The 23,207-nt window shown below is 46.1% G+C and overlaps 1 pseudogene; it reads right to left on the bottom strand.

Moving 5' to 3' along the window:
- Positions 1-12,508: 12,508 nt before the first annotated feature.
- On the bottom strand, positions 12,509-13,974 carry LOC146799532 (uncharacterized; annotated as a pseudogene).
- Between the last annotated feature and the right edge of the window lie 9,233 nt (positions 13,975-23,207).

Below are 23,207 nucleotides of genomic sequence, written 5' to 3'. Positions count from 1 at the left end.
AACAAAAGAAAGACCGCTAAAGAGGAAAAGCTTCAACATCTGGAAAGGGACTGGTGACAAAGAAAGGAGCTGGGAAAAGACCTCTAACAGGTGTGTTTCAACAAAAGGGTGTGAAAAAAACCCTCTATGTTTTATTCTTGCAAGTAGAAGGGGGGAAGACACCGTCGTGTAGTAGGGGTTGAATAAAGGGGCGTGTAGAAATTATTGAGGTGTCTGTGGGTAGCGTAAGCATCTTATACATGTTCTCTATTTTTTCTAATATATATTTTTTTTATCTTACATTCTAGGAGCCGTTCAAAAGAACACCGGTGAAAATACGTGTAAGATCAAGAGGTCTGCGAAACCATTAAGGGACATAACAAATGCAGTTCAGAATGCAGAGCCTGCAGCAAAATGTGTGAGTAGGCGTGTACGCCAGGACAAGCTCTGCACATACTACACGCACATACAACAGAGAACCGGCACTGCCGTGAAATGCCAGATCAAGACCTCCTCCATCAGCTGAACATTCCTACAGGATTCTCTATTCTACACAGGGAGGGGGCCAACCGCGGAGACGTGCTTACAAGCCCAGACAACGTAATGCCTGTTCGGTGTAAAAGCGATGCTGCGTATCTGAACCCTCTCCATGCCTCAAACGGGAGTGTCCTCTCAAACAAATCCACCATTAACAAGGAGCAAAGGGGTCAAGAACTCCAACAAAGTCCTTTAAACCTCAAGAAGATGCCTGTGGTCCCAGAGACCCAAAAAGAGCCTTTAGACCTCAAGAAGAAACCTATGGTCCTTGAACCCCAAACTATGCCTCTAGATCTTTCATTAAAAAATATTGTGACATCTGTGAATTAGCCCTCTACATCCCTGATCTCTAATGGGCCAGCGGCTGTGACGGCAGTTGCAGAAGATCTGGTACAGCTCCAACCCCCTAAAGTGAATTGCCTCGCAAGAAAATATCTTAAGAAGAAGCAGGGGGTACAGGCGTTACAGGTGGAAACAGTAGCAGGTCCCTTAATCAAGCCCCTTACACCACAGGCCCCTACCCATACCCTGAAACCCTCTATAGTTTCAAATAAACTAATGGCATATGTAGAGGGGCTCCCCCTAAACCAACCCCCAAAACCTTCTATAATCATGCCTGATGGGCTTAGGAACTCTGAGTCTGAAAATGCTCAACCCTCAGGACCCCCTTATAATGGCAGCAGTTGGTGTCTCAAGGCGTTGACAGGGCTGGTAGACAAACTTGATTGACCCAAAGAAGCAGCGCACAAGGGTCCTTCTAACACGTACAATGGGGATTTGTATACGGATGTTAGACATTCACCCACCCACAACCACAACAATTCCTTAGCCGATAGGGCCCTCGATTATTTTGACGGCCATTTACATTCCCCAACCCTTATGTCACCTATCACCCCTCTGGGAGCATACGACCCAACCAGCCCAGCGTCCAGTGTAAACACATCACCACCAGCAATATACAGTGGTAATAGTACGGGTTGGGATGAATGGACAAATTAGGGTTTGGAGGACGTATTTAGTGAGGACCCTTCCACGGCCGCCCCTGGGTGTTCGCACTGGGACCCTGTTTCTATGATCCCGCTGGTCCCTCAGTTACAGAATGGTGTTGCGGCGGATGGGGCGAGAAAAGGTCCAGGGGTGTTACAGACAGTTGTACAAAAAAGCACTGTATTCATCCCTAATCCACCGCAATATGATTCTGTAAACCCAAAAGAGGTACTGGGGCCCATGTGAAAGACATACAGCTGGGGTCAGAAAGCTAAAACGCCAAGCGAACACCGCCACCTTAAAACTAGGGGTGTGCGGTAGCGACGACAGGTCGGGACTGGAGGCGCAGCGAAAGATACTACAAATGGTTGACCATTGTAAAAGGGTGATCCTCCAAACATGTCAAGCAACAGCTGCCGACATATAGAGTATCCCCGCGTGACTATGCCTACGTAGGCACCTAAAGAACCAACAAGCCCCTGGTATTAATAAAACTAAGCGCAAATCTAAATATAGCAGTAAGGTTCACACTGTACTGACAAAGTGCCTGCGCTTCTTACGCTTGCTCAAGCGTAAAAAGTACATGGAACCCTTCAAACACTGTCATACAGTTTCACAAGCACCGCCTGAATCACATACACCAGTACAATGCACCAGGCATTGCACAAGTTCAGGAGAGGACAGACCGAGGGGGGTGCAATTGAAGGGATCGAGAGGAAGAGCACTAACACGCCAATACCAGGAAGACACAGACGGTCCGAGGGCTGGGTCTGTAGCAGAGGCCTCTATGAGCACATCACCCACAGGCACAAACCATACTGTTCAGATAGGAGGGAGTAGGCTACCTAGAAAAGTATGGTCCCGTAAAAAACAAAAATGGGGTAATAGCGCTAATAAGTAAACTATAGAAAGCCAGAATATGCGCTACACGGCGGCTTAAAAGACTCCCAGAGCCCGGACTAAACCAGAATCCCCAAACTGATTCAGCAGCAAACTCCCCCACAAGTCAGATTCCTCAAGATGAGGATTCTGAGACAGTGTTCTTAGAGAGCGAGCTACAGTCGTACTGTAGAGAGATTTAACGCTACAGAACACTACGAGGAGTTTAGGTTCATTAACCTACACCAGATAAGGTCCTCCACGCATGGGCTTTTAGCCATACAGCAGGCGGTGCAAACACTCATAGAAAGGTTGATGCAGGGTGTGGGACCTAATGATTTATTTCCAGCTACGCTTCCAGGGGCAGAGTTTTGACAGTCCTTTGTTCACCAAACGAAGGTCCTTCGATGTGTTTGATGCCGTGGAATTTTTAGAAAACCTCTTGAGGCTTTTAGAGAGTAAGGCTGAACTAGTCGCCTATGGCACTTTCAGAGTCATAGCCCTCATTGTACGGGGTCGTGAGGGGGGTGTTTCCAGGCCTTTAAAGAGCGTCCTATACAGTAAGATAATTGGTAAGAAATAACGTTGGTTGCTCAACTTTAACAACGTAGCAGTCAACACCTGTCTGGCGGCCAGCATCATGGGGTTGCTGATGGGGCGCAACACCACCAACGCGGTCATCCTGTCTAGAGCGGCTAAAGCCCATGAGGTTCTTGAAATACCTCCAGACCGCATGGTCGGCTTTGGCGACATAGATCTTTTTGAGAACTATTTCTCCGTTACGGTGAAAGTTCTTTATCACAACGGTTCTTGGAAGTACTTTGCAACCGGGGGACGTGTGAAAAACAAGACCGTATTTGTTAGTTAGTTAAGTTAGTCTTTAGTCAATATTTTTCAATCATAAAAGACACAAATACAAACATACAATATCATAAAATAGTATATGTCCTTCACAATGAAAGTCACTTTTACGGTATCTTGAACCTTAAAAGTTTTCATGGAGTCAAGTACGTGTGCACACATTGTGACCATATATGCAACACTAAGGCACATCATCAGTGTGAAATACACTCTAAGATGTGCCAGAGGGACGGGTGCCTCGTAGACGTCGTCCTGAAGGTGCTGTGCCGTAACTGTAAGATGTTTTGTCGCTCGCAAGACTGATTGCGCATACACCACAAAGCTGTTAAATGCAGCCCTAAAATGGATTGCCAAGAGTGCGGCTGGTATGTGGCGACAGATCACAAATGCAAAGGCATGAAATGCCCAAGGTGTCAGATTCCATATAGGGCAGGAATTGTACACCGTTGTTACATGGTTAAAGGCAGACCCCAGACCAAAACCGAAGATTATATCGTTTTTGATATAGAGTGCACACAAGAGACGGGGGTACACCAACCTAACTATATTTACACCCACCATCTAACTTCCGATGACTGCTGGGAGTTTGAGGGGCGAACATGCGATGGTGATTTCCTTAATACATTCATTCAATCCAAATTCAAAGGGTATACCATGCTGGCCCATAACTCAAAAGCATACAACTCATTCTTTATTTTACAGAATATGATTCGTGAAAAGGTGCAAGTAGAACTCATCACTCAAGGTTCCAAGCTGATGTTGTTAATGGCTGGCCAGTTACAAATAAGGTTCATAGACACCCTGAATTTCCTACCCATGAAATTGAGCAAGCTGCCAAAAGCCTTTGGTTTACCTGGGTGTAAAGGGTATTTTCCACACTTTTTTAACACCTGGGCGAACCAGAATTATGTGGTGCCCATGCCGCCTCCAGACAGCTATGTGGTTGAATATATGATGCCTGCTGAGAAAAGAGAGCTTTCTACAGTGGTACTCTGAAAACCGTGAAAAGGAGTTTCATTTTCAAACCGAGTTGAAAGACTATTGCCAGGCCGATGTAATGATCCTGCGATAGGCCTGCAACCTCTTCAGAGATGTTGTGGTGTCTATGACTAAGAAAGTCAGGGTCTTGAAACCCAAGACGCCTCAAATGACTAAGAAAGTCAGGGTCTTGAAACCCAAGACGCCTCAAATGACAAAGTCGGTTGAATACATAGACCCTTTTCAAAACATCACCTTGGCCTCCATGTGTATGTCCATCTACAAACACAAGTTTTTAAGACCAAAAAGTATCGCTCTAGTGCCACCAGACCTCTATAACAGTAAACAGACACGTTATTCAACCCCGTCTATCCAATGGCTCATGTACGCCTCTGAGAAGGAAGACATACATATTCAGCACGCCTTACAGGGTGGTGAATACGGCCTGGGTCCCTATTACCTGGATGGGTACGCTGTAATTAAGGGAGTGCCGACGGCCTTTGAATACAACAGCTGTTTTTACCACGGCTGTCCTCAGTGTTACAAACCCCACGAGTTTAACAGACTGATGCGTGCCAAATTTGAACACTTACACAGATGTACTCTGATGAGGGCCCAGTATATTGAAAAATGTGGCTTTGCTATGTGGATCTTATGGGAGCACGAGTGGTTAGATATACTAACAACCAACACAGACCTCCAATCTTTCCTTCAGAGTTGTGACTTACCATAACCTCTGGAACCCCGTGATGCATTTTTCGGGGGCGTACAAATGCCATACAACTGTACAGGGCCGTTGGTGAAGGTGAGAAAATATACTATTATGATTTCACCAGTCTGTACCTGTTTGTGAACAAAAGGAAGGTATACCCCTTAGGACACCCTACCATCATATATAGAGACTTTAAGCCCCTTTCCGAATACTTTGGGCTAGTCAAATGTGAAATTTATCCTCCAAGGCAGCTTTACTTTCCAGTGTCACCATATAGAGTCGATGGTAAGCTGATGTTCCCCCTCTGTCAAACATGCGCCGTGTTTAAAGAGGTCGGTGTTTGTAGTCACACTGAAGAACAAAGGATGCTCACAGGGACCTGGTGCAGCATCGAGGTCCAAGCAGCCTTAGAAAAAGGCTACAGACTCGGGAGAGTACACGAGGTGTGGCATTTTAAGAGGACCACGACACGTCTCTTTTCACGCTACATTAATTCGTTTCTCAGAGACAAACAGGAGGCCTCGGGATATCCCGATTGGTGTACTAGTCAAGATGCAAAGCAGAAATACATCGATGACTACCACACGCACGAGGGTATACTTTACGGCCCCATTTGATAGAGGTCAACGCTGCCCGCCGCCAGTTAGCCAAACTCTGCCTCAACTCCTTATGGGGAAAATTCGCACAGCATACAAACATGTCAAATACGACCTTAATAACAGATCCTGACAAACTGTTTAAGTACCTTTTTGCCCCTTGTTACGAGGTGTCCAACTGCGAGTTTATCAATGACGAGACCGCTGCTGTGTGCTGGAAATACACAAAGGAGTACCCCACAAGTGTAACAACATAAACATCTTCATAGCATGCTTCACGACTGCATATGCCCGTCTAGAGCGTTACGGGGTTATGGATAAACTCCAGGACCGCTGCCTGTATCATGATACAGACTCTGTGATTTTTCTGAGTAAACCAGGGGATGAAGATCCACATGTAGGTAATTTGACCAGCGAACTCGATAAGGATGAGCACATAATAGAATATACCTCAGCCAGGCCTAAGACATACTCGTACAAAACGAACACCAACAAAGTGTGCATGAAGGTCAAAGGCATAACATTAAACGTCAGCAACACCCTAAAAATCGTGAAAATGATAAAACCATAGTTGTTAACCAGCCCTGCATAGTCAGATCCAAAAAGAAGTAGGAAATTACAACCCAGCCCTACATAAAACCCTACGCGTTGTTTTTGACAAAAGGGTTCTGACTACGGACTATAAAACACTGCCGTACAGTTATTAGGCGCATTAGAGAGGACACCAACAGCACAATGGACACCAGATTACAGCATCCGTTCTCCTGCATGTTAGCAGGGCCCTCAAACTGCGGTAAAAGCTACTTTATAAAAAAAGCTCTTAGAAAATGCTGCCAGTGCTTTATCCCAAACACGTAATAACATCGTGTGGCTTTATTCGTGCTGGCAAGATCTTTATACAGACCTGTCCCGCAGCTTCCCTCATATCAGATTTATAGAAGGTATACCCGATAATCTCAACGATGATGAGCTGCTACCCCCGACCCTTGTAAACATGGTAATTGTCGATGACCTTATGCGTGAAGGTGGTGACCATCCTGAGCTAGAGCAAGCTTTTACTCAATATTCACACCATCGCAATCTAAGCATATGCTACATTGTGCAGAACTTGTTTTACAAGGGTAAGAACAGTCGCTCTATAGCACTCAATGCCTCATACCTTGTTTTATTTAAAAATCCCAGTGACAAACAGCACATATCCATCTTAGATAAACAGATGTACCCGGTTAACACACACTTCTTCATGGAGACCTTTAACGACGCTACATCAAAACCCCACGGCTACCTGCTGGTCGACTTAAAAAATAATAACACTCTAGACGACTACAGACTGAGGGCTGATATTTTTCCCCCTGATCTCCCAGTCGCTTACACCCCAAAGACTAAGTCCTGAGCCTATAAAAAGCAGCGCGAAGGCCTTTAGAGACATTTGTAGCCCCGGTCCTTATAACCCAGGTGTTGACCATGTCTGACCGCTTATGCCGCAATTTGGCCTGCCTAAAAATGTTGGTAACAGCCAGTCCCCAGCACAGAAAGGCCCTCCTCTGCGCTGCGTCTGACGATTTAGTGGCTGCCATTGCAGAAATAGCTCTAAACACCCTAAAAGGCAACGTCCCTATATCAAAGAGCCAGTTACAAGTGTTGAAGAAGAAGCAACATCTTATCAAGGAGCTCAGTAATAAAAGGGCCTCACTCATCACCTAGAAGAAACTGGTGAAACAGTCTGGGGGTTTTATAGGCTCATTGCTGGGCATAGCTCTACCCATAATTACAAGCCTCCTCTCAGGACGGTGATGGAGCATGCCTCAAAGAAGTATTTGGTTCCTAGACAACAGTTGGAGAAACTGGGTTCTTCTGCGGACAATGCCTGGGATATATGTCGAAATGAGACTCTACGACTAGATGCTGAAATTAAAGACATTTTGAATCGGACGGATCTAAACCCGTACGACAAAGTTACCCTTTACACCAGCACCCTTAAAGATTTTCTAAGCTACTACAAGCAGTGGGATACCGGAAAAAATAAGCTAACTTTATATGCCCCGGACTCTGAACAGCCAGCAATGCCTGCGCCTGCTAGGCGCCCCCAACAGCTGCAGCCGACCCCGTCCCCGACTTTGGATATATTTGTTGATGATCTCCTAAAAAATATAATTCAGAGGCACAGGGGGGCCGCGCAAATGTTAATGAGTTAACTCGCCGCTTCTAAAGACCTAACAGCGTGGAATGAGCGAGATGAATTTCTCTACAAGGGGCAGCCGGTTGTTGGTTCACACATGTACGACCTAGTCAAAGGTCTCACACACCCAAGACCCTAACGCATCAAAATACTCCTAGAGGTTGGGATCAGTTTCTACGAGCAGCCGCTGAACTCGACATCCCTTCCACATTTGTGGGTAATAACGATCACCGCCGTATGCTTGAAACTTTAAAGACACCCCTCCCTCCATAGCCGGCTGCCTCTGACGCCCCACGACTATCCCCCTCTTGGAGTACCCCACTTGCGCCATCTCTACGGAGAAAAAGAGCGTTGTCCAAATCCCATACATGGATTCATCCTCAATGTTTCTACAGACGTTTTGAATAAAATGTGCGTATTACGTGCATAATCGTGTCTGATTTTTCTTCATACATTTTTTTAGTAATAGATGTCATTGTAATGCGCAACCTACATAACTGTTTGTAATAAACACTTTTATAACTTTTCAACCCGTCTCACTCGTCTTTTTAAAACATTTTTTAATTATGGGGTATGGGGCAGCATAGAAATACAGATTCTGAATTTGTGTTTTAACAAGCATTGGCATAGCCAATAGGTCTCGCCTTTGGGACCTTATAAGTGTTTAGCCATGCAACAGTTGATGTTGTTGCACCAAGGATATTGTGCGTGCTAATTAACATTATTAGCACGCACCAAAAATCACAGCAAGCAAAGTCTTGTAAACCAATTTAAATAGAGCTGACATAAGATATGATTCCTAACATGGGGCCACTTGGCTTGTATGATGAGGAGAATACCATAATTTTACGTGTACTGTTGCACACAAAACAAGCATTGGCAAAGGTCGCTTAAAGTATTGCTTTATTGTCTTTGCCAATGCTTGTTTGTTTCTGTAGTTGAAGCACGCACACAGATTACACACTGACAGACATACAGACACATGCTAAGACATGCACAGAGACACAAACAAGCGAGGCACACATGCATTGATTTACACATATATGTATAGATATACACACGCAAACATACACTGTCACACAAAGAAACAGGGGCGCGCACCCACACGGGGAAGAGTATGTAACATTTACTGTGCCTGACCCTGAGCCCGCTCGGCCCTTCAATTATTAATTATTGGGGGCCTTCATTTCTGGTGTTTATTGTACCCCACTCACCCCTGCAGGACCTGAGCACCCCGCACTAGGAGTGGGGGGATAGGGGAGGGATGAAAATTAAAAAGGACCCCCTCCTCCCACCGAGCTAAGACAAAAAATAATAAAAGCTGTAGTCAGTGAGGAAACAAAACGCTCCCGGAATAAAACATGTCCTGAAATATACGATAAAACTGTCTGTTTACCACCGCAGGCCGGGGGCGGGGAGGGGGGGGTTGCTCCGCTTCACGGGGCCCCGGCCCTCAGGCCCTCCCCTTGCTGGTGGTGCTGGGGGGCAGCAGGAGTCATTTATTGAATTTGAATGAAGCCTAAAAAGGACTCTAACGGGAAGAGACCGTCCTGTTTAATAGACAGGTGGAGAAATGTCGGTCTCTGTGAGACAGAGTTTGTACAGGCCTGGAAGAGAGAGGTGGAGGGAGAGAGAGAAGCGGAGGAGGAGGAGGAAGAGACAGACAGACACGGCAAAGAGCAACATTGAACCCACATAGGGTACAGCGGGAGGAAGAGTCTGGCGTCGAAAGATGTTGACTCTAGGACAGGAAATTTGGAAGATAGTACAAAAGTCGAGAGGGAGAGAATAGGAAAAGACCGAAAAAAGAAGGAAGAAAAAGACATGTAGATGAGACAGAGAAATACTCTGTCGCAGATAAACCAAGGAAAGAGACAGCAAAGAGAGATTCTGAAAAAGGGACCGATAAAGTGATGAATTCAGTCGATAAGAGGGAGACAAGAGTTGGGGAAGATGAGGGAAGAGAGGCAGAGATAAGGGCCAGAGAGAAACAAGCATTGGCCGTGTGACCCGGGAAGCTTGTAGTAATGTATTAAAAAAAAACGCGCTAGTGATGCGCACGCGCATGCGCAGCAGCACGAAGAAGTGAAAGTGATCGCGCTGGCAGATGGCGGCTGTGCGCGTGCACGCTCGCGGGAACGCAAGCGCTAGACCACTGGCAGCACTTTGAAAACCCGATACAAAATGTCTCAGAGCAGCGCATGCGCTGGCTCAGCAAGACCTAAAAAGGACTTTATTTTAAACGTTCATCATTAAAACATATACCTTACAGGTCCTTACAATTTTGACAAATGTTATATTCTGTTTTCGCAAGTCTGACCGATGCCCTTGTGTTTTCTTTTATTTATTTCACAACTATACTGTCATTGTTAACAAGGTCACTCGAACATAGATTTAAGAAATTTCTAAATGCCACACCCTCCGACATTTTACTGATAAAATAAATACAGTGTTCCCTGCCTGTGATGGCTAACGAATCCTGGACCCTTAGTTTGTTATATTCAACCCTCGCTGCGGCTTTTTTCACAAACTTGAATATGGGCTGTGTATAGATACTGTGTTCGGGGAACTCTGCTGTACTGTCAAATACCGTAACCTTGTCACTATCTATAAACACTGCAGCCCAGTGGGTTCCACCCTTGTAATGAGGATCTGTGTTAAAGACTAGGGTGCGTGGTCTCTCCGACCCTATTTCGGTTGGAAGCCCATCGCTAGGGAAAACACCTAAAAAGTATTTCCTAGCGTATTTATGTCTGCTTAAGAAGTCCCGTATCTGTACAGTGTCCATTTCACAAACTTTTAAAGATAGTCAAACAAAATCTGTCTGGCGTGGTTGATCTGAATGATTAAAAGGACACATGGTCTGACTGATCATCGAAGATCATAATTGAAATAGTGTCAAAATGGTTTTTAGAGACTGCGACATAGTCGGGTTTGTTGAATTGTATATTGACCATCATATTATTTTCGCCCTGTACATGGACCCATCTTAACAACAGGGAGTAACTATCGCCGATCCTCTGGGCCTCCACAATATCGCTATACACATAGAGCGTGTAGAACCCCCCGTTAATATCAGGGCATGTGTGATCCGGTTCGATCGGACTTTTCGCATTCTGTACTGTTCCTAAAACTCTTCTTAATTTACCTGAGCAGTTAAACGTCATGGTGCGACTTGGGGCTTTAAGAAACACCTTCCTTCTGACGTTATCTAGCGACAGATGAGTATTCATATATGTTTCGATATTGCCTATGGCTTTGTCGATGGCGTCGATAAAACCTAAAACGCTTGGGTAGTAGCCGTATGGGATGCTCTTGTGCATGCTCACAGGGTCCTGCTCACGCTTTAAGTAAAACTTGGCCTCGCTCTGTGTAAATGTATTCCAGGTTCTAGGGTATTGGATCTCGGTTAGGGCCAATCCCCTTTCAGGTCCAACGGCTAAGCCAATTTCACCGTATAATTAGAAATCTGGTTGTCGGGGAACATGTCTTTAGAAGCATTGGACGGCAGGGTGATATAAAAAGGGAGTTGTCTCCATCTTAACAGCAGCTTTTAGACAGTCTCAGCTCACACACCCTTCACGGAGCTGGCCAACACCCAACTGTTAAATTTCTCCGGCCATCCCCGCCAGCCTGACTATTAGCACCTCTACCTTTCCTTTTCAGAATCTTTTCAACCCTATACACTGTGTGCGGGTCGTCGGGTATCCTTTGTAACTCTTCCTTGTAAAAGACCCCAGACACCGCTTCCCCATCGTAGTCTGTTAACCTGTAAATATACATCCCTTCTTTAAGCTCCACACTTTCCACTATAAATATTTTGTCGCTAAAAGTCTGTTGGTAGCCCTTCGTGAAGACACCTTTCAATTTTGAAATCCTTACGTGATCACTTTTTTTAAAAATAGGCTTCTTCACCTTTGTAGCGAAATTACGTCCGTACATCGTTCTCCAAACATTTAAGGAATTACTAGGAGTTACTTCTACGGGTGCTGTTTTGATGGGCCTTTGATAACTGGCATTATATACAGCTAAAAAAGCTTGTAGAACATCAACGTATCTGTAGGTGTTGTGGGACGTAAAATACCTCCACATCTTAGACTTGAAAGTTCTGTTAAACAGCTCTACAACCGCTGCTTTTACCTTTGTGTGTGTTACAAAATGTTGAACTCCGTGGTGCTTTAATAATTTCTGGAATGTATTGTTTAAGAATTCTTTACCGGCGTCTGTTTGTAGTTTTTGAGGAATTCGCCCCTTCTCGAAGATGGCTTTAAAAGCGGCCGTGACGCTAGACCCAATTTTATCGCGTAGAGCTTCTGCGTAGGCGTACTTGGACAACACATCTATGACGGTTAATATATAACGAGATCCCTTGTTATGTTTTGCTAAATCTTGAAGGCTGAAGATATCCGCCTGCCATTGATAATCTAATTGCGCATTAACGATTGTAGGGCATCTCTTAAAGCGTCTTCTGGTTGGTTTATGGAGTGAATACGTCTCCTCTCCTGATAATCAGGTCTTCACCAGGTCTCTGCTTACAGGTTCGTTTTCATCTACAGCCCTTCTATATAGAGCTTTGGTGCTTCCCAAGCTACCAATTCCCCGTGTATCATAATAAAGTTTTCTTAACAGCGCCCCCGGCATGTTATCATCCGCTACACCGCAGGCAATGAATGACAAGTGTTTTGCATAAGGACCTTTTATTAAAAGTAAAGAATATTAACAAAACATAAACAGCAGGTACTTCCACAAGTTTGTTCTAAATACACGCTATCATGTCACGTTAAGTAAGACCTTATTTATTTAAAATAGTCTTCGAGGGCCCAGAGACCCTATTCTTCTATTTTTTAGATACTGCTTACACATACGCCTTTCTACGAGTTTTTCTATCATCTTTCTCTCAGAAGCCGCACACAGCCCCTGCATACACAGCAGTTTTAAGCCAGGGTAATGGCATGTTGGATTTCCTCGAGTGTCGCTGTCAAGAGCTTCAGCATATCCGGGTGAACATATTTCTTTTCAACAGACAGCCCGTACACCACTCTTAACAGTTTATACACCTTGTACGGGTCTAACAAACTACATAATTAGCAGATTACTCGTTCTCTGTATGCATTGCTCAGACACTCATGCGTGGCCTGCTGAGGATCATTCATTTGATGCCCGTAACAAAGGCCGTAATAGTCATGCTTGACACAAGGTTGTACCACAGCCGCTGCGAAACCTTTAACAGCCATCATATCATCGTGGGATACTACTTGAATTTCTTTTACATCAGCGTCGCTCTTAGAGACATAGTCACACTTCACGGGAACATCAGTACTTTGTCTTGTGGAACTTTCAGTCTGTTTTGCACAACATAGACAGTAAAAATGTACGCTGTCCACTTTTGTAGGAGTCTCCACGGCCTCAGTTCTTTTTGGGGTTGCTCCCTAGGGGCAACAGAAGAAAGATTGACATGCCATTAGTTTAGTTGAAGAAATAAAATACATTATTATGCAACTGACTGCTCATAAAATTATTATTATTTTTTTTTACTAACCTCAGCATTTTCACCGCCCTCTGCGGCGGCTCTGAAATCTTGAGAGTCACTAATCTCCTGCGATGCCCCATCATCTTCGACGCTTGTACCCGGCTGTTGCCCAACTACCTTCTCAGGAGCCGCTTCCTCCTGAAAAACCATGTCTTCATAGACGGGTGTGTTAGGAGGTGCTCCAGCTTCTTCCCCATAGTGCTTTATGAAGTATATGCATCCAGCTGAGGTTGCTATCTAGGGTCAAAAGAAGAAAAATTGACATGTCATTAGTTGAAGAAATAAAAATACATCAGTATGTAACTGACTGCTCATAACATTTTTTTTTTGTCTTTTTACTAACCTAAGCATTTTCACCGCCCTCTGCGGCGGCTCTGAAATCTTGAGAGTCGCTAATGTCCTGCGATGCCCCATCATCTTCGACGCTTGTACCCGGCTGTTGCACAACTACCTTCTCAGGAGGCGTATCCTCCTGAAAGCCCATGTCTTCATAGACGGGGGAGTTAGGTGGAACTATCGTATCTTCCACATCGTCCAGCTCCACGAAGCTGAATCCCTCATACTCGCTGCCATTACACGAGTCCACACTCCCGCTGCTATCGACCTTAATAGGGGACATCCGGCATATGCAGTCCTTGAGACTGTGTGCTTCCATACGCCGACACCGGGCTTCGCCAAAACCAGTAACATCGCAGCCCATATCCTTAGGGGTTTCTTGTTGAGCATTCTTGTCCATTACCAGGGGTGTTAAGCTGCGGTAATATCTATTGATAGTTGGCTGGCCTCCACCCCACATGGGCCTTTTCACGAGCGGGTTGTATCTCTTTATTTTTGCTATGGGAACTGTTCCGTACTCAGGCGCCGACTTGTTCTACAAGGCTCTTAAGGAGACCTTATATGTATCCTAAACAACCCCTAAAAGGGGCGTGCACCTCTACATCACAACATGTCCAGCCTCCATCATAGGGCTCTGTTTCGCTACTGTCTACAAAAGCAGCCCCGCCCTACGGAACACCGCCCCTTGGCTCAAAGGGGGGCACCCACATCCATCATAGGGGTTTAGCACCTGTCACTTTTAAGGGCACAGCGAGGGGGCGTGGCACCTGTCACTTTTAAGGACACATCGAGGGGGGCGTGGCACCTGTCACTTTTAAGGACACATTGAGGGAGTGTGGCACCTGTCACTTTTAAGGACACATTGAGGGGGCGTGGCACCTGTCACTTTTAAGGACACATCGAGGGGGCGTGGCACCTGCACTTTTAAGGACACGCATGATGAGTAAAGGTATCCTGACTTTCTACTGATACCGTTAGGTATTACTGCGCTTTACAAGCCACATAACATTACGTAACATAACATCCCTCTTCCACCACCTTGCATTTTGATTGTTCTATTTCCCATTTGCACACTCTGCATTTGATTAATTCCAGGCCGAACAAAATTCATATTTGAATTAATTTGGTTTTGGGACCCTCTTTCAAATTGCTTTGTCTAGGCAATCATCAGCTTTTCCTTATGCTTTTTAGGTCTCGCCTGACCCAGCGCATGCGCTGGTCTGGCGAGACTTATTGAGAGGGCTCCAAAAAAGTGCTACCAGGCCAGCCTAGAGCTACAGTGCATGTGCGCGCGCGCGCCGCACTTTTCCGAGATTAATTTCACTTTCGCGATCACACGGCCGCTTTGATGTTTGATCGCGATCACTTTTGCGGCCCCACGGCCTCCCTATAAAACCTTATAGGTTCATTTGTCTCGTCTTTTCTTGGGTTTTGACAGTCTTGCTGTTCTTGGTGTTTTATTAATCTGATTTCTTACTGCATCTATTCACATTAAGGCTTAAAACAAGTCTGTGGGGGAGCGCTAGGTGGCGCACAGCAAGATGGCCGCACTGATGTGAGGCTCCCGATGCTCGACCCCTCGCATCCGGAATTTATCCGTCTCCAGCCGTCCTAGCAGCGCCCCGGAGGTCCCTATCTGCTGCGGGACCGAGGCACTACAAACGGTGGCACTCTTGGCCGTTCACCTGCTCCCGGGCCCGAGTTCTGCCAGCTGTCGCTTAGAGGCCGCGGGGGACGCGGCTGGCTGGGTCTGTGGCCGGCGCTGGGGGCTACGCGAGGCCGCGGCGCCTAAGGGAGACACAGGCCGTGTGGCTGGCGGCGGCCGGCCGTACAGTGCGGGACCCGCGGAGGGGGTCCCGGTCCTGCCCGGAGCCGGGGAATCCTGATACCGGCTTGGAGGGGTGCTTGCTGTGCCCGTGAGACGCCCGGGACCCGCGGAGACCCCGAGACGCTGCCGATCGGAGGAGAGAGGCGCGCACCTGCGTGAGCGGCCCCGTAGGGCCGGGCCGGACCTGGTCCCAGACTCCTTCCTCGTTGCGGCCGAGAACTGGCGCGGGCGGCGCCCAGGCGGCGACCTTGCGGAGGGCCCTGGCCGCGAGCCCACATCAGGTACTGGCATAGGCGGTTGGTGGCGGGGGCTCATCGCCACACGGAGGTCCTGGAACTCCCCTCCCCCCTCGCCGCCTGCGGGAGTCTGCCTCTGCGGGGCAGAGAGGACCCTATTTCCTTCCCCCTCCCTGGGGGGTTCGGTGGACATTCATGGCGGGGAGCGCCGGTGGAGTGTGCCCGTGAGCCCGCTGTGGGGGCTTGATCGGATACGGGCCCCGTGCTTGAGGAATTCGGAGGGACGGGACCACGCTGGATCGACCCTGAAGCGGGGCTGCGGCACCCCCGGTGGTCTCCTGGCCCTCCGCAGCGGGGGAAGGGCGACACTCTTGCCTCTTACTCCCCCTCGACTCCGGCCCTGCACCGGCTGGCTGCTTGGACATTGGGACGGCGAGCCACGCAGCGCCTGGGCGCCGGCGCGCGCTTCCCGAGGGCAGCCATGGGCAAGGACAGGGGTGCCAAGTCGACAGCCGCGCCCCACCAGACCAAGATTGATCGTTTCACGACCTCCGATCCCCCGGGCGTGGGGGGGGAGACGGCGCCGACTCCCGGCGCGGACCTGGCCACCATTCTGCAGGCCATCACCGCCTCCCGTACGTCCTTGGAGGGGATGGTCGGGGAGGTGAAGGTGGATGTGGCGCTCCTACGGCAGGACCTCCGCAATGCCACGGCCCGCATCACCGAGACGGAGTCCCGAATTTCGACGGCGGAGGACGACATCCGGCAGCTCCAAGACCAGGTCCGGGAGCTCACGACCCATTCCAAGGAGTTGCATCGGCGGGCGGAGGATGCCAAAAACCGGGCCCGCCACAACAACCTCCGCCTGGTGGGCTTTCCGGAGGGGGTCGAATCTGGCCGCGCCGACGACTTCCTGGAGAAGTGGTTTAAGTCCTGGATGCCGGCGGCCAGCTTGTCCACCTGGTTTGTAGTGGAAAGAGCGCATCGATCGTTGGCCGCCAGGCCTCCAGTGGGGGCCCCCCCGCGCCCCTTCATCCTGTGGATCCTTAACTTCAGAGACAGAGAGGCTATTCTGAAGGAGGCGCGGGTGCAGTCTCCCTTATCCTTCAACAACCACAACATCATGGTTTTCCCCGACTACACCCGGGAGGTTCAGGAGCAACGCCGCTCATACCTAGAGGTGAAACACAAGATGCGCTCCTTGGGTCTTCGCTACCAACTTCAATTCCCGGCCCGCCTCCGCGTGGTCTTTCAGGATAAGACCCTGTTTTTCGACACTCCCCGGGCGGCCTGGACTTGGCTCACTGAGGAACGACCACTGCGCCAGTCTGGACGGGTGTCCCCGGCTCGGCGGCCTTCGGATCAAGATACAACCAGGCCCCCTCGCCCACGCCGCAGGAGGCGCACGCAGTCCCGGCGGCCCCGGGGGGGGGTTGGCAGCTGGGCCTCGCTCCACGAGCATGTCGGGCAGAAGGCCGAGGGACTCGTCTGCCTCATCCGAGACATCCTCTCAGGCGGCTGGGGGCCTCCGGCGCCGGTCGCCACGTCTGCCGGACCCGTCCCCGACCCCCCTCCTCACGCCTGTGGACCATTCTGATCTCTCCCGCAGCCCGGCCATTTGACTTTGGTTGGTCTTCTCCTGAAGAGGAGAATCAAAACCGGTTTCAAAGGATATCAATTAGGGCCTAAGGAGTAGGTCCCCTTTATAGAGCAAAGCGTAACTGGAAAAATATATAAATCAAAATATGTCAACCACCAAACACCCACTTAAGATGTGAATATAGATATAAAGGTAAGAATATATATACACCTTAATATCAATTTTTTTGTATTTTTTAATTCAATAATTCATTTTAGTAATTCATTTTGATTGATACAGAAAAACATTAGTAGTTTTATAAATACATGACAATAAGACATACATATGCACATTAACAATATATATATGATCATAAAAAACAGCGTTCAAGGCCCCATAAGCAAACAGTCAGATTCATACACCTACTCATTCAGTCTAAATCACATTCACACAAACACATCTCAAAATACACATATTATCCTTTGGATATAAAGATGGATATAGTCGTTGGTGTATCTTCCAACGATGGCCAGATGTTACATGAAGAAGAAAGAGGTCATCAGATCAAGCGCCAACGCGCGTTTCGGTATCGGACCCACAGGGGGGTCCAACCTTCATCAGGGCAATGACCAAGGATAATAGGGGACAAGAACACACCTAAGAATTAAAAACAAGTGATAAATAATAAACATAAATGAACCATGTATGACATCAACCAACAATGATACGTAAAGTTAGGCATAGTATTAAATGCCAAATTCTTCACAAAACAGACTGTGGACATTAATGGTTAATACAAAAACAATATCCAGTTACTTGAAAATCTAAATCGATCACAAAATATTATTTATCTCGGCCCAATGGGTCCATCGGTAGCTCAAACCCACCTAGACAAAAGAACAGAGTTCAAAGCGTACAATAAAGAATAATAGAAAACCCAACACCAAAAAGTGTATCCAAAACATACAGAACAGATCCTGTGAGTTTGTTTAAAGAATTAAAATGCTAATAATAAAAAAGAACCCAATGACACCTATGTGGAAAATTCCAGTTAGAGAGTGTGCAAATAAAAATGATAATGAATCCGTGGAGACAAAAGAAATAAGTCATAACTGATACATACTGAACACACAGATACTAGGTACCACGTAGGTATTGATGAGTCGCACCCAAGTTTGAGGCGTGGTTACACAACGAACAGAGGCTTCTCGTCTTTTCTACACAAACGAGAAAGGTCAGAGTTGGTCAGAGAAGGTTTTGTAATTAGAGAAAACCTTTTAAAAGCTACAAGGGAGTTACAAATTCTTTAACAGCAGATTTCGTGGATAAACGTCTGACTAGAAAGGTACTCGGAAGTATGTGTTTGCAGAGAGAAATCAAAACTATATAAAAAAAGGGGAATATCTGGCTAAACGAACGCCGAAATGCAGAGGTAAATGTATTACGCTTAAACGGGCCAAAATCAAAACAGTAGCAAGGACGATATATGTACCAATCAGTGGTAAAAGGGGCAATTGCATGAACAATTCTGAATGCTTACTAATATCCTCAGTCTAAGTAATCAAAGATGTACTAACAACCAATGTAACGAAGTTGGTCTGAGTACGCCTCGACAGTCACAAATAGGTACACTTTCTAAGACTACTATTAGATGCGGGAAGACAATATGTTAATGGTAAGTAGCCCACGGAGCCAGCTATAGACTACTCCCCGTACGGGCATGTACATAACCCAGAAGACGTTGGTAACAGCGGTTAAACGCCCATAGAGGCTTACCTGTTAGCCAATCAGGGGTCAAAATAATTCCTTCCTCGAGTATTTCACGCGCTGCATATGACAAAGTAGGACACGTTTCTTACTTCATGATTACATAATTCCGCCATGTTAGGGACGTGCAGCGATTCAATGGTGAGCCATCGCCTCGGCAGTATTAGGTAAACATCCCTCCTAAGAAATATAAAATGTGGGGACAATATATTTACTACCCGTCTGTGCCCCACAGGGTATCAAGGCAACCAGGCTGCATGTTAATCACCATAGCGGCATAAAGGAGTCACGAGAAGGTGAATAAAGCAAAAAAAGGGGGGGGAAAAGCTGCTTGTCACAGCCTACCTGTTGGCTAAATGGTATTCGAGTATCGCCTTCCCGCAGGATTTCCCGCGGTGTTTCGCGCACAGCAAAGATAGAGGTCGAAAGGATTCCTCGCTAAACGTTCAAACTATTCCGCCCTAATAGATATACGTAGCGGTTGAGTCGTGAGCCAATCAGAAGCTGAAGGGTTCTCCATAGAAAGAGGACTAACACGTCATCGGTGAAACCATGGTCTAAGCGCCATGATGGAACTGGTGGCTGTAATACAAAGTTCAGGGCAATATGTTGCAAACAGATGGTAGTATTAACTTTAAATTGGCTATTAGGTCAAATCGTAAATAAAGCGAGCAAAATACCTCAAAAGGGATTCATTTCGAAGGATATAAATATAACGTCAAGCACTCTGGAGGGAGGCTCCAACTAATAGAATCGAGATGAGTACCTAAAGTAATGAAAAATAAAAAATTAAAAGAAATGAATTAAAATTCTGAATCAGACCGTTTTATACTAGAATAATCAGGCAATTACGTAATCGCGTTTTCCCAGGAAATGGTTTCGTTTAACCCACATTGGACAGAATTCAGATAGAAAATCCAAAAGGTTTCTCTTTTCTTTCTGATGGAAGTGGGATTCCTACCCAGCGGGGTATGTATCTTCTCTAAAATAGTCCATCTCAATTCTGTATCCTTATGGTTTTTGCTAAGCCAATGGTTGACTAACGGCGCCGATGTTTTGTTGGTCCGAATATTAGATTTGTGTTCACAAATTCGTAGTCTTGTCTCCCGACCAGTTTCCCCAATATAGGGGAGGTTGCAGGGGCAGATAATGATGTATACCACGTTTGATGACCGGCAGTTAGTCATTTCTTGGAGCATAATGGTTCGATTGTTGATATTAATGGTATTGCCAACAATTGCCTGAGCGCATGCTTGGCAAGTACCACATCTGTGGTTGCCTTTGATAGGTTTGGTGCCGACAATGGCTGTTTGAGTTAAAGTTTTGTTCTCTTTGTCCGATACCTTGCCTCGAATCAGGCAATTTTTCAAGTTTTTGTTGCGTTTAAACGCAAAAAGAGGTTTGGGAATCCCCATTTCCTCGTTACCTACATTGAGCAGATACCAAAGGGAATTGATTGTTTGTCTGACCTTATGGTTGATGTTAGAGTGTTTCGTTACATACACTAGTTTGTCCATTGGGTCAGATTCTTTCTGTTGGAACATGGTGTCTCTATTGAAGTAGCGCGCTCTTTTAAAGGAATCTTTAATGAGCTTTTGGGGATAGCCTCTTTTGAGAAATTTGGTCTTAAGGATATCGGCTTGGACCAAAAAGTCTTTCATTTGTGAGCAATTTCTACGCAAACGTAGAAATTGGCTGAAAGGGATGCTATCCCTCTGACTTCTTGGATGATAACTGCCATATTGCAACAGTGTGTTTCTAGCAGTTGGCTTAGTGTATAGAGACACACTGATTTTATTGTTACAATGTTCGACCCAAACGTCCAGGAATTCAACCTTGGTATTACTGAAGTGAACTGTAAATTTGAGGTTTGAATCAGCTGCATTTAACCAGGATACGAATTCATCCAAGGCATCATGGTCACCGCTCCAGATGAAAAATATATCATCTATGAAGCGTGACCATGCTCGGACGTTTTCGTAAAATGGGGCCATGTCGTTGTAGATGTTAAATTGCTCGAATTTGCCCATATAGAGGCAGGCAATACTGGGGGCACAGGAAGCCCCCATACTGACTCCCTGGATTTGATGAAAAAAATCGTTGTTGAATTCAAAGTAGTTGTCATTTAAGACAACCTCAAGACACTGTATAACAAAAGGGGCGTTGATAATAGGATTGTCGTTGGTAAGTATTTCCTTTATCACCGCTAATGCTCCCTCCTGTGGAATGTTGGTATACAGCGATTCCAGATCAAGGGTAACTAAAAGTTCCCTGTCTGGATCGAATGTCATATTCTCAATCTTGGAGATAAAGTGGCCCGTATCTCTCACATACGACTCCAATTTACTTACCAAGGGATTTAGGAAACAATCCACATATTTTGCAAGGGGTTCAAGCGCCGAGCCAACGGTGGAAACAATAGGCCGTAAGGGCGGGTCGTTAACGTTTTTGTGTGTCTTGGGTACTCCGTATATGATTGGTAGACGGGTATATTTGGGGGTTAGATATTCTGCCTCCTTGGTGCAAATATATTCCTGGTCAACGGCATGTCGAACCATGGATAGAATGCGAGCTTTGAGGTTGTTCTCAGGGTTACTTCTTATACGCTTGTAGTGTTTGGTAGAGGACAGTAGTGTGTTCATTTTTTCGATGTAATTAAGAAAGAATTTTTTGAGCCTGATTTTCCTGAAGAAAGAATGTAAATCTTTCAGGAATTCGAATTTATTGAAGGTACCTCATGCCTAATTTTTACAACATGGCGGAATCAGGATCCTCTGGGGATAATAATATGAGATGGGGTAACAATAAGAAAGTGGTCACCTTACGGCCTATTGTTTCCACCGTTGGCTCGGCGCTTGAACCCCTTGCAAAATATGTGGATTGTTTCCTAAATCCCTTGGTAAGTAAATTGGAGTCGTATGTGAGAGATACGGGCCACTTTATCTCCAAGATTGAGAATATGACATTCGATCCAGACAGGGAACTTTTAGTTACCCTTGATCTGGAATCGCTGTATACCAACATTCCACAGGAGGGAGCATTAGCGGTGATAAAGGAAATACTTACCAACGACAATCCTATTATCAACGCCCCTTTTGTTATACAGTGTCTTGAGGTTGTCTTAAATGACAACTACTTTGAATTCAACAACGATTTTTTTCATCAAATCCAGGGAGTCAGTATGGGGGCTTCCTGTGCCCCCAGTATTGCCTGCCTCTATATGGGCAAATTCGAGCAATTTAACATCTACAACGACATGGCCCCATTTTACGAAAACGTCCGAGCATGGTCACGCTTCATAGATGATATATTTTTCATCTGGAGCGGTGACCATGATGCCTTGGATGAATTCGTATCCTGGTTAAATGCAGCTGATTCAAACCTCAAATTTACAGTTCACTTCAGTAATACCAAGGTTGAATTCCTGGACGTTTGGGTCGAACATTGTAACAATAAAATCAGTGTGTCTCTATACACTAAGCCAACTGCTAGAAACACACTGTTGCAATATGGCAGTTATCATCCAAGAAGTCAGAGGGATAGCATCCCTTTCAGCCAATTTCTACGTTTGCGTAGAAATTGCTCACAAATGAAAGACTTTTTGGTCCAAGCCGATATCCTTAAGACCAAATTTCTCAAAAGAGGCTATCCCCAAAAGCTCATTAAAGATTCCTTTAAAAGAGCGCGCTACTTCAATAGAGACACCATGTTCCAACAGAAAGAATCTGACCCAATGGACAAACTAGTGTATGTAACGAAACACTCTAACATCAACCATAAGGTCAGACAAACAATCAATTCCCTTTGGTATCTGCTCAATGTAGGTAACGAGGAAATGGGGATTCCCAAACCTCTTTTTGCGTTTAAACGCAACAAAAACTTGAAAAATTGCCTGATTCGAGGCAAGGTATCGGACAAAGAGAACAAAACTTTAACTCAAACAGCCATTGTCGGCACCAAACCTATCAAAGGCAACCACAGATGTGGTACTTGCCAAGCATGCGCTCAGGCAATTGTTGGCAATACCATTAATATCAACAATCGAACCATTATGCTCCAAGAAATGACTAACTGCCGGTCATCAAACGTGATATACATCATTATCTGCCCCTGCAACCTCCCCTATATTGGGGAAACTGGTCGGGAGACAAGACTACGAATTTGTGAACACAAATCTAATATTCGGACCAACAAAACATCGGCGCCGTTAGTCAACCATTGGC

Source organism: Triturus cristatus, chromosome 9, assembly GCF_964204655.1.
Source record: "Triturus cristatus chromosome 9, aTriCri1.1, whole genome shotgun sequence".
In the NCBI taxonomy this organism is placed as follows: Eukaryota; Metazoa; Chordata; class Amphibia; order Caudata; family Salamandridae; genus Triturus; species Triturus cristatus.
This window is presented reverse-complemented; position numbering and strand designations above follow the sequence as displayed.